The 14,933-nt window shown below is 45.7% G+C and overlaps 1 long non-coding RNA gene across 1 annotated transcript in view; it reads right to left on the bottom strand.

Annotated features, from left to right (window-relative positions):
• Nucleotides 1-882: 882 nt before the first annotated feature.
• The window catches only part of LOC113901517, a 133,160-nt gene continuing 119,109 nt past the window's right edge, over nt 883-14,933 (bottom strand). Inside the window, exons 5-6 of the long non-coding RNA XR_003513457.1 lie at nt 5,068-5,260; nt 883-1,108 (exon numbers count right to left, since the gene is read on the bottom strand). This is a non-coding gene — a long non-coding RNA (uncharacterized LOC113901517). The remainder of the gene's footprint in view (nt 1,109-5,067; nt 5,261-14,933) is intronic.

Below are 14,933 nucleotides of genomic sequence, written 5' to 3'. Positions count from 1 at the left end.
ATCACCAACTCCCAGAGTTCACTCAAACTCATCTCCATTGAGTCAGTGATGCCATCCAACCATCTCATCCTCTGGCATCCCCTTCTCCTACTTTCAATCTTTCCCAACATCAGGGTCTTTTCCAGTGAGTCAGTTCTTCGCATCAGGTGGCCAAAGGATTGGAGTTTCAGCTTCAACATCAGTCCTTTCAATGAACACCCAGGACTGATCTCGTTTAGGATGGACTGGTTGGATCTCCTTGCAGTCCAAGGGACTCTCAAGAGTCTTCTCCAACACCACAGTTCAAAAGCATCAATTCTTAGACATTCAGCTTTCTTTACAGTCCCACTCTCACATCCATACATGACCAATGGAAAAACCATAGCCTTGATGAGACGGACCTTTGTTGGCAAAGTAATGTGTCTGCTTTTTAATATGCTGCCTAGGTTGATCATAACTTTCCCTTCAGGAAGTAAGCATCTTTCAATTCCATGGCTGTGGTCACCATCTGCAATGATTTTGGAGCCCAGAAAAATAAAGTCAGCCACTGTTTCCCCATCTATTTGCCATGGAGTGATGGGACCAGATGCCATGATCTTAGTTTTCTGAATGTTGAGCTTTAAGCCAACTTTTATACTCTCCTCTTTCACTCTCATCAAGAGGCTCTTTAGTTCTTCTTCACTTTCTGCCATAAGGGTGGTGTCATCTGCATATCTGAGGTTATTGATATTTCTCCTGGCAATCTTGATTTCAGCTTGTGCTTCATCCAGCCCAGCGTTTCTCCTGGTGTACTCTGCATACAAGTTAAATAAGCAGGGTGACAATATACAGCCTTGACGTACGGCTTTTCCTATTGGAACCAGTCTGTTGTTCCACGTCCATTTCTAACTGTTGCTTTCTGACCTGCATACAGATTTCTCAAGAGGCAGGTCAGGTGGCATTATAAAATACAATATATGCATCAACTATAATTACACACTGACTTCATGATTTTTTTTCTTCTATTTCTTTACCTTTTTAATGTAGGGCTGGTTCTTCCCCTTCTCTCAGATGACATTTCTCAGTCATCTTGTATCAGTCTTGCAGGGACATGCACAGCGTCTGTTTCTGCATCTCTGCCTTTTCGTATCTGAAAAGATATACCCTTTTCATTAGAAGCATTTGACAATGCAACTGGTAGGACTCTTCATCTTGACAAATATTGCTGAGACAGAGGGACATGTTAACCTATACTTGTCAAGGATGGTTGCATTGACACTGAGACTTTGTAAGGAAGTGAGAATGTTCCCTATCAAATAAACCTTTTGGTAACTTTGGATGTTAACTTTAGTGTCATTTAATATAGGAGGAAATTTATATACAGTTTCTCTGAATTCTTAATAGCTTATAGATTTAATAGACTGGGAAGGCAAGGAAGGGAATCACATACACCTGGCAGAGAATATAGGACTGTGTGGAGCAAACCTGAGAAAAACCCTGAGAGCCTCCAGGACTCAGTACCTTTTCAACTTGTCTGGTTTATTATCCTGGCCTGGAGCTTGGGACTTTTTGCCTTCCAGATGAAAGAATCATTTTGGCCCTGGAGATGGGACAATGCCTCCACCACCCACCCACACCCCTGGAAGCCCAAGGGACAATTTACAAAGGCCCAGAGATTATAGATCCTTGCAGTGTCTCTCCGCCCCAGACATAAAGTTGGAACTCTGATCTGAGGGCCATCCCAAGGGAACTTTTGGGAAGATGTGAGGATCTAAGGTGACGAGGGTGGTGTGCTTTTTCTTAAGACAAAAAAGCAGTGGCGAAGTAAAAAATTATTTGGAGGATGAAGAGTTGAGTTGGGGACATTTTTATTTTGAAGGGTAACTACCAAGTAAAGATATATGAGCAGGCACTAGGGTCTGGAATTCCGGAAGGACATCAGCTAGAGACACAGATGTTACAACTACCAACCTAAGTCCAGGGGTATTTGCTGTTACTCTCCAGGAAATCACCTAGTTTCTCATTTTCAAGAGCATGCAGAGGTCATGTCTTAGATGACAGACAGGAGATTTCAGAGGAACAGCACTGAATTGCTCTCACAATGCATGTGGCCAGGAAATTCTGAGTGTGCGGTATCCATTTTTAATAACTGCATAACAGATTATCACAAACTTGGCAACTTTAAACAGTACACATTTATTATCTGACTGTTGCTGCAGGTCAAGAGTCTGGGTGTGGTCTAGCTGAGTCATCTGCTCAGAATCTCACAAGGCTGCATTTGTGGTTTTAACCAGGCAGTGTTCTCATCCAAAAGCTTGACTGGGGAAGAACCTGACTCCACGCTCACTCAGATTACTAGAAGAATTTATTTCCTGTGGCTGTAGGACTGAGAGCCCCAATTTTTGATGGCTAATGGTTGGAGGCTGCCCTGAGCTCTTAGAAGTCACCCACCATACAGAGAAGCCCATGTGGACTTTCCCAACATGACCATTTACTCGATCAAAACAGTGAATGAATTCACTAGTAAGACGAAGTCTGGTATAATGCAATGTCATCATAGGAATGACATTCATCATTTTTGCCATATTCAATGGGTTAGAAGCTAGTCTGGTCCCCCCACACTCAGAGGAAAGGTTTTATACAGGACATGAATAGGAGACAGGGACCATGGAGAGTCATTTACCTCAGAATCTGTCTGCCACATGCTGTGTGCATGGGAGAAGCATGGACACAGAGTTGAAAAGCCATCTATCTCCAAGCAGCTAACATACAGCAGAGTGGGGCACATCCACCACATATTCTGCCATGGTAAGCCACAAAAAAAGGTGCAAAAGACCACAAACTTTGGCAGTACAGTGAGGAAAGTAAGTTTACCAGCTGCACATATTAACCACTTATAAAACACATTCATCGGCATAATTCTGTTATGAGGGTCCCTATCCTGTATTTCAGAAGGGTTGAGAGTGAGAGAGGGAGAAGAAAAACAGTGAGGCTGACAATAACCCTCCAAATGCATTACCTGGGATATTCTTGGGACATCTAATCACCAAATGGGCATAGTGATTGGTCAGAGAATATTTTGGTTAATTTATTTCTCCACTTTCCCACCAGGAAGAATGGAGTTGATAAGACTCTACAAAGATGAAATATTTGAAAACTTCCTCAAGTCAGTAATAAAAACCCTTAAGGGGGAGGGGATACATATGTACTTATAACTGATTCACACTGTTGTACAGCAGAAACTAACACAACACTGCAAGACAATTATACTCTAATTTTTAAAAATTAAAAAAATGATCAAAACCCACATGAAATATCAGATATATGCTAGGTGCCAGAAATCGGATCACAGATAACCAATTTATCCACAACCTGCTGAACGCATGAAGCTCTGGCCTGGGTTGTTCCTCCTGTGCCCTGAGTGACCTCCCACCCCAGCACCTTCTCTGGAAGAGCTGGCAGAGACTTTCCAAAGCTGTCAACATGAGGGGGTATGTGGTTTTATCTCCATCTTGTCTCCACCAGAAGCATGCCCGTGACACTGCCATCTGCTCAGCAATACGGCATCCCAGGCACCAGGGATCCTGGTTCTGGACATGAAACTGGGTACGGGGCCATTTCCTCTGAACACCTGAGAACGCATCTCCCTTCTGAAACAATATGGACAGACATGCCTGATTTATCAGGGATCCAGAGAGCGTGGCTGCAAATCTCTGTTCTCAGTAATTCTGAGACTTCAAGTGTATTTGGTAGCAACTGAACCTAGTCTGCCTGAGCAACTATTTCTGTGACACCAAACTCCATGGGGTAGTTAATGGCGAGAAGGGACTCTTGCTTCATTGTAAACGAGCATAGGACAGGCCAATTTCTGCTTGCCCCCTCCCCCAAAAAAAAAAAAAAAAAACAACAACAAAAAATGTGGGAAATACAGCTCACCCAAAAGGGCATACAGGCATCTTCTCACCTGCCCTGCCCCCACCGTTACCCCACCACAGACAAAGAGGACAGAAGCTACAGGAGAAAACATTCAACCAGCCAGGGCAGGGGAGGCGATACATGGAGGCGAGATGGATGAAAATTTCATTTCTGACTTTGACGATGGACCCTTTGGGTGCTCCTTGTCCCTTGGTATTGTTTGTTTGTGGGGTTGGTTTCTGAATCCACAGGTGTTTGTGGAAGCATGATGCTATCTTTGCAAAAAAAGACAGTATGGGATTTCTGAAAAGACGGCCTAGGTCTAAATGCTAGCTTTTCCACTTACTCTCTGCCCACCTTTCAATAGAACAGTCTAATCCCCTTAAATCTGTTTCCTCATTTTCTTAGAAGGGAACATTTAAAAGGCACTTAACCTCCCTGAGTTATTGCCACGGGAGCGTGTTGGGATCCGGCATCACACAGAAGCATCCTACACTCTGGAAGTGCAGAACTGAAGCCAGCCCAGACCCATCACACCCATATTAAAACTCTACATGCCTGGAAACTAAAGCCCATGGTTCGAAAGGGACTTGACCAAGGTCTCTCTGCCAGAAACATGCCATATGGGGTACTGCCTCCTGCTCAGCCTGCCAGACAGGGGAGATGGAGCTGAAAACTCAACTTCTCTGCCTTCCCTTGGGCGGGCCTGAAGACGGTGGGGCTTAGAGCCAGCGCAGGACTGGCTGGGTGGTGAACCCCCCACCCCAGTCGATGAGAGCTCCAATCTGGCCTGCAGCCACCCTAGGTCTGTTTGTGACTTCAGCTATGCCCCTGCTGCTGGGCATCCATTGTCCGGGTGGTGCATCATCTCAGTCTCTGACTCTGTTCTGAAGGAGAGAGATGGCGACAGAGCCGGCTGAGCGGCAGTTTGAGCAGCTCGCACGCAGACCGACGGATCTGCATCTCTGTTCTGGGACAGGCCCATCTCTCCCAGCCCTGTCTCTCCATGCATCAGGAGACTCCATGGACATATTTGTTTACTCCATTTGCCGATATGCAGTTTGCATAATATTGAATCTGGAAAGGACACTGCATCCACTGACAGGAGTTTTCCCAGCTGGAAAGAGAAAAAAAGAAAGAAAGAAACCAGCTTTACATTTTTTACATTTTGGGGTAGAAATAAAGACACTATACCATGTGCCAGGCTTCCTGATGGTTGGTTCTCAGGGTGGGGAAGGCCACGTCTATGGTCAGGCCATGCTCCCAGATCCAAACTATTGTTGGATGGTTTTCTTGTAAACACTGTTGGCAGCTCCAGGGACGGCTCTTTTGGTAAAAAGGATGTGCTGGAACGAAACGTGGGCCTCCAGCCAAGACACATTTCTTCCTATAAAACAGAAAACATGCACGTGTCAGGATACAAGAAGCCAAGCCTCTTTAAGAGCGGAGGCCTCCTCCTCCTCTGCATCCCAGGAGGATGGGGAGGACCAGGCTGAGCTAGGCTTTGACCTGAGATGCCTGAGAGGGAGCAAAGGGCCGAGGATGTACTCCAGCCCCCTACCCCGCAGCTGGGCTTTCTGTCAGATGCCTTCTGCCAGTTTGCTTATATTCTCAGATTGGTAAATGCCTAGCTCAGATGTGAGGTATAATGAGGCCCATTCAGGGCTTCCCTGGTGGCTCAGAAGGTAAACAATCTGCCCGCAACACAGACCCAGTTTGATTCCCGGGTGGGGAAGATCCCCTCAAGAAGGGAATGGCAACCCACTCCAGTATTCTTGCTGGGAGAATTACATGGACAGAGGAACCTGGTGGATCACAGTCCAGGGTATCACAAAGAGCTGACTGAGCTACTAACACTTGCACTTTTTCCTAATTTGTAAAAGCAAAGATGGAAAGCACAAAGTCAAGGTAAATAGATGGAGGCCCAGGAGGGGTGTTCTTCGCAGGCCCCGGGCAACCATCCTCCCAGATATTTTCTTCTTCCTGAGACAACACTCAGACCCTTCTCATCACAGATTCTTCCAGCCTCCATGGCAGGCTCTAGGGAGCTGCCCAGAAGCACTGCTTGTCCAAATATCACTCCACACATGGCATGACCCATGGGACCCTCCTACTCAGGTGGGGTCCTCCGGGCAGCATCAACCTCACCAGGAGGTTAGTTAGAAATGCAGGATCTTGGGGCTTCCCTAGTGGTCAGTGGCAAAGAATCTGCCTGCCAGTGCAGGAGACGTGGGTTCAATCCTTGATCCAGGAGGATCCCATACACCATGGAACAACTAAACCCATGTACCACAACTACCAAGCCTGTGCTCCAGAGCCTGGGAGCCACAACTACTGAGCCCACGTGCTGCAACTACTGAAGCCCAAGTACCTAGAGCCCGTGCTCTGCAACAAGAGAAGCCACTGCGATGAGAAGGCCACGCACTGCAAGAGCCCTTGCTCGCCACAGCTAGAGAAAAGCCCACCGACAGCGACGATCCAGCATAGCCAATAAGTAAATAAATAGTTTTTTTTTTTTTAATAAAAAGAAAGAAAGGGAGAGTCTTGAGGCCCAGGTGTTTCATAGGCACATGGAAAGTTTTACAGGCACTGCCTGACAACTTCCTGGAGCATCCTCATAATTGGACACGTGTGTCTTCACGGTCCTACCAGTGGAGAAGGATAGATGGACAGTGAATTACAAAGTGACAAAGGCCCTCTGTCTCATAGCAGTCCCCAGTCACAGCCCAGGTTTGAGTATAAGGCACTTGGACTACAGATCCTACAGCCCCCAGGACTCAAGTTTTGCAGCCACCCAACCTCTATAGTGGGGGAGCATCTTCTCATATTCTTCCTTCACCTTTTTGGAAGAGCAAAATGGTAGAGCTCGATTCCAGGATGATTTAAGACATCGAAGTGAAGTGAAACTCACTCAGTCATATCTGACTCTGCAACCCCACGGATTGTAGACAGGTCAGGCTCCTCTATCCAAGGAATTCTCCAGGCCAGAATACTAGAGTGGGTAGCAGTTCCCTTCTTCAGGGGGTCTTCCCAACGTAGGAATTGAATCCTAGTCTCCTGCATTGCAGGCAGATTCTTTACCATCTGAATCACCAAGGAAGCCCAAGACATCAACTGAGAGTAAATAAATAAATCAGATCTGGGTTTTTCATTGTGATTTTTTCACCCTTTAGCCAGAGTTTGGCTTTACCTGCTATAGGCACAAAGGAGCCAGGTCCCATGCAGCCTGGGTGAAGTTGGAAATCCAGGGTATCTGTGTCCCTTGGGTGGACATCGGCTACACAGGCCACACAGTGGGAGCAAGTGAGGACATTGGCTACACAGGCCACACAGTGGGAGCAAGTGAGGACATTGGCTACACAGGCCACACCGTGGCCCAAGCGAGGAGCCCAGACCTGTCTCAGCACTTGGTTCTTTCAATGCTGTTGGTCTGGTCACTAATCTGGAGCCCTTATGAGCTCATTCCTGGACAAATCACAAAGCTCTGCAGATGACTCATCACTAAAGACCCATCAGGAAGAAAGTTGCCATGCACACCAGCCAGGCTCACAAACCTGGATCCTTCCACAACATCTAATGTGATGGTGGCATAACCACCCAGCCTCCACGATCTCTGAATGTAACTGCAGACCTGCAGTTCTTCTCAGGGAGAATCAGGGACTACCCTTTCCTCCTGGCTTTGTCCCCCAGGACCTGGTCCATAAATATTACAAGTGTCTCACCTTATGTGATGGACTTCCCAGGTAAAGAATCTGCCTGCAATGCAGGAATCATGGTTGGGAAGCCCCTGGGTTGGGAAGATCCTGTAGAGAAGGAAATGGCAACCCACTCCAGAATTCTTACCTGGAAAATCCCATGGACAAAAGAGCTGTGTGGGCTACAGTCCATGGGGTAGCAAGAGCCAGACACAAATTAGCAACTAAACCACCAACTGCCTTGTGTAATGTGTGTGGCACCTGGAAATGTTTGTTCTGCCACCATAGCTGGTGCTTAGTGCTTACACCATGTAAGAACGATGGGGACAGAATTAGAGTTCCTATCGACATGCTACAGATATGTGCCGCAGAGAGTTTTTGTTTGGCGTTGTACACATACATTATCAATTGTAGTTCTGGCCCACCACATACAGTTGTCATTGGTCATGCCTGCAAACTAAAGCCCAGAGTGAGAAGGAGACTTGGCCAAGTTGACTGTCCAAGTTCTGTTTTTTTACAAGGGCTGCAGCAGTCAAAGAGTTATATAGCCGTTTAAATTTTTTTTCAGGTTAAAATACTACAGCAGATTATACTGTATGAAATCGTGTGGCCTTGGTTACCATTTTCACTGTGTGCTAAGGCGGATCCAAAGTGACTTTCTGAGGAGAATCTTGGTCTTACACACAGGTACAAGCTTTCTATTCAGGCAGGAGTTCTTGTAAGGTGACACGATTTTGACAAGAGTGTGTTCATCTTACTCCCACCTTGGGTGACTATTAAAACATAAGGTTTTACACCTACCCACTTCCCTGCAACAGAGAATATTTGCACTCTTAGTAGTTGTCAGGGAACGTAACCTTGAACTTGGTGTCACTCAAACATTTCAACTCCTCTTGGTGGAGAGGAATTGTGTTTAGAGAGCATTTCCCAAGGAGAACTGTATTAGTTCAAATAATGCTAGCTACTCTAACAGACAAATCTAGACATCCTAGTGCCTTGACACAAGAGGAGTTGGTCCTTGTGCAGATCACAGTCCAGGGAAGGTGTTCTGGTTGGGTGTCTTCCACCAGACCCTCAGTAGCCTGGGCTTCTTCCTTCCTGTGGCTCCATCTTCCTCTGGGCCCCTGTAGCCTTCATTTTTCAGCCAGCAGATGAGGAGTATGGAAAGAATGCATTTACTTCCCAACCATTTCGGCTCAGAAGTGATGAATATCACTTCTGCTCAAGCTCAGGGTCAAGACCACGCCTGGCTGCAAAGAAGTCTGGGAAAAGTATTCATGCACCCAGCAGGGAAGGAAACAGTCACTGGTGATCTTTCCCTGCTGTGGAAATGTGTGGCTCTGTCTAATCTCTTAAATGGATCCAGACTAAGCAGTCCATCTGAGAGCCCAGTGTCAGGAGAGCATAAGGTGGGCTCTGCAGAATGGCTTCTCTAGAAAAGCAAGGAGGTGCATCCTTAGTCTAAACAAACAGAAGAGCAACACTCAGATTCAATACCCATGAGTATAAGATGCTACTACTGAGGTTGGAAGCTTGGGCCTGATGAAGCTTGTTTTCAAGAACTCAGGAGGAACATCGCTCTGAGGATGTGATAGGATTTTGGTGTCACAGGTATGGTTTCCACTGTGCTCTGTCCTATGTCCTCACGTCCTTGCCCTTGTGTGGCCTTGTGCCAACTCAGCTCCTGTTTGTTTTCATTTCCTGTGCTGTGATTCATGTCACTTATTGTGCCTCCCTTTGCCTTGGCTGTTGAACAGCTGAGACTCAGATCAATATAGCCCATCTCTAGCAAATAGGTGGGCCATTCAGAGATGTATATTTTGAACCAACCTCACACCTAGTTCCATTCATCTTTCCTATTCTTCCATCTATTATGCTTCGGTTTTTGTCATTTTTATGTCATCACGCCATAATCCAACTATCTTTGTGAACTGTGTCTAGTCCACTTAAGGAACACAATGGAATACAAGCAAATAGGTAAACAACAGGATTATCAACCCAATACCAGAGGAGCAATGACCCAGAAGCTATTAGAGAAAGTTGGAGAAACTGGCTTTTCCCTTCTCTTCCTGCCAAGGTCTTGGCATTACAGGTGTGGCTGCTTCACCCACAGCATCTACGAACGAGCAGATCTCCCACCTCTGCTCCGTGCAGCTCTGTGTGTGTCAGCCTCCAGGAAGACACCTTTCCAGGTCTCAGAGCATCTGAGCATCCCCAGGAGGAGCACCTTCCAATTTCTCCAGGGGATGGTAATCTCAAGTCACTCTCTTTTGTGAAAAAGGATTCATGCCATGGATGCCTCTGCCTTCCACTGAGCTTCTTCCCGGGTCCTTGCATCACATTGCACCTCTGTCTGGAGCCACTGTTCTAACAGGATGGATAACATCGCCGATTCAATGGACTCAAACTTGGGCAAACTCCGGGAGATAGTGAGAGACAGGGAGGCCTGGTGAGCTGCAGTCCATGGGGTCGTGAAGAGTTGGACACAACTTAGCGACCAAACAACAACAACAACATTGCTCTAACAGATCAACCTCTGAGACCCATGGACAGATTAGCCAGGGAGCAGCACACACAGCTCATGGTGAAAAGCTAGTCCCAGGGAAGAGCTCCCCACAGAACAGACAAACAGATTCATAGCTACAGAGGACACGCTGGTGGATGCCAGAATGGAGGTGGGTGATAGGAGAAAATAGGCAAGGGGAATTTAGAGGCACAAACCTCCAGTTATATAAAAAGTAAGTCATGCTCAGTTGCTCGGTGATGTCCGACTCTTTGCGACCCCACAGACTGTGGCCTGCTAGGCTCCTCTATCCATGGGATTTTCCCAGCAAGAACACTGGAGTGTGTTGCCATTTCCTCCTGCAGGGGATCTTCCCAACCCAGGGATCAAATCCACATCTCCTGCATTGACAGGTGGATTCTTTACCACTGAGCCACCTGGGAATCCCGTAAGTCACAGGGATGTAATATACATAAGGAATGTGGCCAATGGGCTTCCCTGGTGGCTGAGATGGTAAAGAATCTGCCTGCAATGCAGGAGACCTGGGTTCAATCCCTAGGTCAGGAACATCCCCTGAAGAAGGGAATGGCTACCCACTCCAGTATTCTTGCCTGGAGAAATCCATGGACAGAGGAGCCTGGCAGGCTACAGTCCATAGGGTCACAAAGAGTCAGACATGACTGAGCAACTAACATTTTTCCTTTTCACTATGTGGTCAATAAAATTGTAATAACTTTGTACAGGGACAGTAGGATTACTAGACTTACTGTGATGGTCATTATGTAATGTATGTAGACATCAAATCATTATGCGGAACACCTGAAACTAACATAATATTGAGTGTCAACTACATTTTATTACAGAGAGAGAAAGAGAGAGAGAGAGAAGCACTATCCACTCACTACACGTGACCACAAAACACTTGAAATGAGGCAAATCTCAAGTGGGATGTGCTGTCAGTATAAAATGCATACCAAATTTTGAAGACTTTGTACAAAAAAACACTACAATATAACTAACATTCTTTTTTTTTTTGGCTGCGCGGGGGTCTTTGTTGCTGCAAGTGGGCTTTTCTAGTTACAGCGAGCGGGTGCTACCCTCTAGTTGCGGTGCACGGGTTTCTCATTGCAGTGGTCTCTCTTGTGGAGCACAGGCCAAGTAGTTGTAGCACACAGGTTGCTCTGCGGCGTGTACCTTCCCAGGTCAGGGATCGAACCCCTGTCCCCTGCACTGGCAGTCGATTCTTAACCACTGGACTACCAGGGAAGTCACAGTAGTTTTTAATATGCAACAGGGATTCTCATATATTCTCATCTCTCACCATGAGGTCTCCAGAGGGGCACGTGGTTGGCCTGGTATCTAGAAGAGCCCGGATTCATGTTAAAAGGTAGAGATTGGGATTCTATACCTCTGCCTGCAAGTTTTAGCGCCCTGTCTGATGCATTCAGCTCTGAGACTCAGCCCAGAGAACAAAGACTTCAAGGTATTATTCACCTGTATTGTGTCGGCTTTGTTTTCAAGGACAAAAACTATTAACTTAAGGGGAAAAGTCATTTTGGGATTTTTTCTTTAGTAAAATTAAACATTACCTGGAGCAACTTATCTTTCTCAAGTACAGAAGTTCAGTAGCCCACCCCAGGTCCTCTGAATAGCAACTAAGACAGATAAAAATATTTTCCTGTTCAGAGATGATTTCAGTTATCATAGCACTGAATAGATGGCAAATGAGAACCAGCTTCCAAATGTCTGTTCATGAAGCCTGAATCTGGAAGGAGCTGTGGAGGAAGTGAATGACCTGTAGGTGAAAATGATTTAAGTACAGTGATAATGCTGAAACCTGGCTCGTGGAGACCTAATGGACGAGCAGGGCTTCAAACCATGTGATTCGGTGCATCTGAGAGTCCATATGCCTGCAACACAAGTCTAGCGTCCCTTATCCTGATGAGCTTCAGAGAGCCCCTAGTTTCCCACAGCCCAAAGAGGTAGCCTGCCTTGAAGAGCCAAGATGCCCCAGCACCCACTCCCTGTACCCTGTCTAGCCTCACGCTACTTCCCTTTTGCCAGTTTAGCCCTTAGGCATCCAGGCTTCCCCCCTGGGAAGCACGTGGCCCTACATCCTTCCTTGGCCATGCACACGTCCACTCTCACCCCTCTGCTCACAGCACAGGCCACCAACCCAGCGATTCTTAACATGCACAAGTCATAGTGATGTTTCCCTTATCATCTCTGTCTTTTCACTTCTCCAAGTCCTTAGCAACAACCCTCAGTGACACCTGACTCCAAGAAATCAGTCCTTCAGTTCCCCTTCAGAGAGGGACAAAGAACCCCCACAAGCAGAGGAATTTACAGAAGGACTCAGTAGATATCACCAATGTTTCCATCATTTTCCTAAGAAACCCATTTATTCATCAGCAGAAACTCATCCAGAGGCCCATGGACAGAAGTCAGAAGGTCAATAAACTCAGATGGGGAAAATGTCTGTCTGCTTTTTCACTAGTCTCTAGTTGAACTATAGCATTTCCTTCAGTGACAAAAGTGGGCAATAAACCACAGTTATTTTAGCAATGCTATGATTTGTGAACAGGCTTCCCAGGCGGTGCTAGTGGTAAAAACTCCACCTGCCAATCCAGGAGATGCAAGTGACTCAGGTTTGGTCCCTGGGTCAGGAAGATCCCCTGGGGAAGGAAATGGCACCCCACTCCAGTACTCTTGCCTGGAAAATCCCATGGACAGAGGAGCCTGGCAGACTGTAATCCATGGGGTCACAAAGAGTCAGACTGAGGACACAAACACATACACATGATTTGTCAATGGTAGAAATCAGTTATTTTAGTATGATGGTTGCAGATTTCTCAAAATATTATTTATTTATGACATGTCAGTTATTCAACCCATAAGTAGATCCTGCTTTTTAATGAGTTAATAGCAAAGAAGCACATATATGACTATACCACATATCTGTTTTATTTGTATTTTGATAACTGTATGTCAATATTATTAGTTTCCTTTGTAATCCTATATATTTTATTTTGTGCATTTAAAAGCACTCTGAGGATGAGTCCTGTCTTAGTCTGGGTTGTTATAACAAAATACCACAGACTGAATGGCTTAAACAACAGACACAGATTTCTCACAGTTCTGCAGCCTGGAAGCTCAAGATCAAGGTCAGTGTCTAGTGAAGAAATGCTTGCAGAGAGCTAACTTCCTGTTTTACACTCACATGGCAGAAAGAGATCGCCTTTCTCATATCTCTTCTTTTTAAGGCACTAATTCCATTCGTGAGGGCTCCACCCTTATGACCTAATTACCTCTCAAAGGCCTGTCTGCAAATGCCATTACACTGAGAATTAGGGTTAACGAATTTGGGAGACAAAAACATTAAATTTATAGCAAGTCCATTGGCCTTACTAGATGCTGAAAGAGTGTACAGAAAAAAGGGAAAAGGTGGTTAGCCAACCCCTGCAATGACCCCCATGAAGCATGCCCCCACCATAAAGGTTCCTGTGACAGTATCAGTCACAGAGTCTTCAAATACAGCCCTGCAAGTACTTTACATAGTTCCTCAAGAGGTGATAAATATCCACATTCATGTCAAAATTGGGAAATTGATTTTTTGAATTCTATTCCCATATAGGCCACTACAGAGTATTGAGTAGAGTCCCCTGTGCTATACAGTAAATCCTAATTAGTTATCTAATTATATACAATAATATGTATACATCAATCCCAATCTCCCAATTTATCCCTCCCTCATTCCTTATACCCTGGTAACTGTTAAGTTTGTTTTCTACATTTTAACTCTATTTCTATTTTGTAGATAAGTTCATAAGTAGCCTTTTCAAAATGTTTAAATTTTTTTTAATTGTGATAGAAGTCAATCATATTTGTACAGTTCAGTGGAACTAAGTACATTCAATTATTCTGCAACTCTCACCATCGTCCATCGCCTGAATTTTTCACCTTCCTAAACTGAAACTCTGTCCCCATTAGACACTAACTCTCCATTCCCCCTCTTTTTTAGATTCAACATGTAAATGATATTGTATGATTATTTGTCTTTCTCTGTCTGACTTACTTCACTCAGTTATTGTTTAGTCGCTAAATTATGTCCGACTCTTTGTGACCCCATGGACTGCAGCAGGCCAGGCTTCCCTGTCCTTCACTATCTCCCAGAGTTTGCTCAAACTCAAGTCCATTGAGTCAGTGATGCCATCTCATACTCTGTTATTCCCCTCTCCTCCTGCCTTCAGTCTTTACCAGCATCAACTTTACTCAGGATGAGAATCTAAAAAACAGTGGATATACATATATGTATGGGCTTCCCTGGTAGCTCAGCTGGTAAAGAATCCACCTGCAATGCAGGAAACCTGGGTTTGACCCCTGGGTTGGAAAGATCCACTGGAGGAGGGCATGGCAGCCCACTCCAATATCCTTGCCTGGAGAATCCCCATGGACAGAGGAGCCTGCACTCCATGGGGTTGCAAAGATTTGGGCATGACTGATCGACTAAGCACAGCATACAAACATATATGTATAAGTGATTAACTTTGCTGCACACTTGAAACTAACACAACATTGTAAATCAACCCCAAAAAACATTAAAAAAAGAAAAAAGAAAAAAAAGCAAGAACTCAGAGTTTAGATGTAGCACATGGGCAGAAGGGTCTCCTCAGGGTCCATTTCTCCAGGAGAAGACCTGACTGGCTGCCTCCTCTTTCTGTGACAGCCCAGCTATGCCATGGTCAAAGGTAGACATCAGGGGGATGCAGCCGTAAGACCCCTCCTCACAGGCGAAACCCAGTCCCAAATGTGTCTCCAGCCGTGAGGCACCTGCTGGTACCAGACCAACGGGGTGACTCTCT

This window comes from Bos indicus x Bos taurus, chromosome 11, assembly GCF_003369695.1.
Source record: "Bos indicus x Bos taurus breed Angus x Brahman F1 hybrid chromosome 11, Bos_hybrid_MaternalHap_v2.0, whole genome shotgun sequence".
NCBI classification, from domain to species: Eukaryota; Metazoa; Chordata; class Mammalia; order Artiodactyla; family Bovidae; genus Bos; species Bos indicus x Bos taurus.
This window is presented reverse-complemented; position numbering and strand designations above follow the sequence as displayed.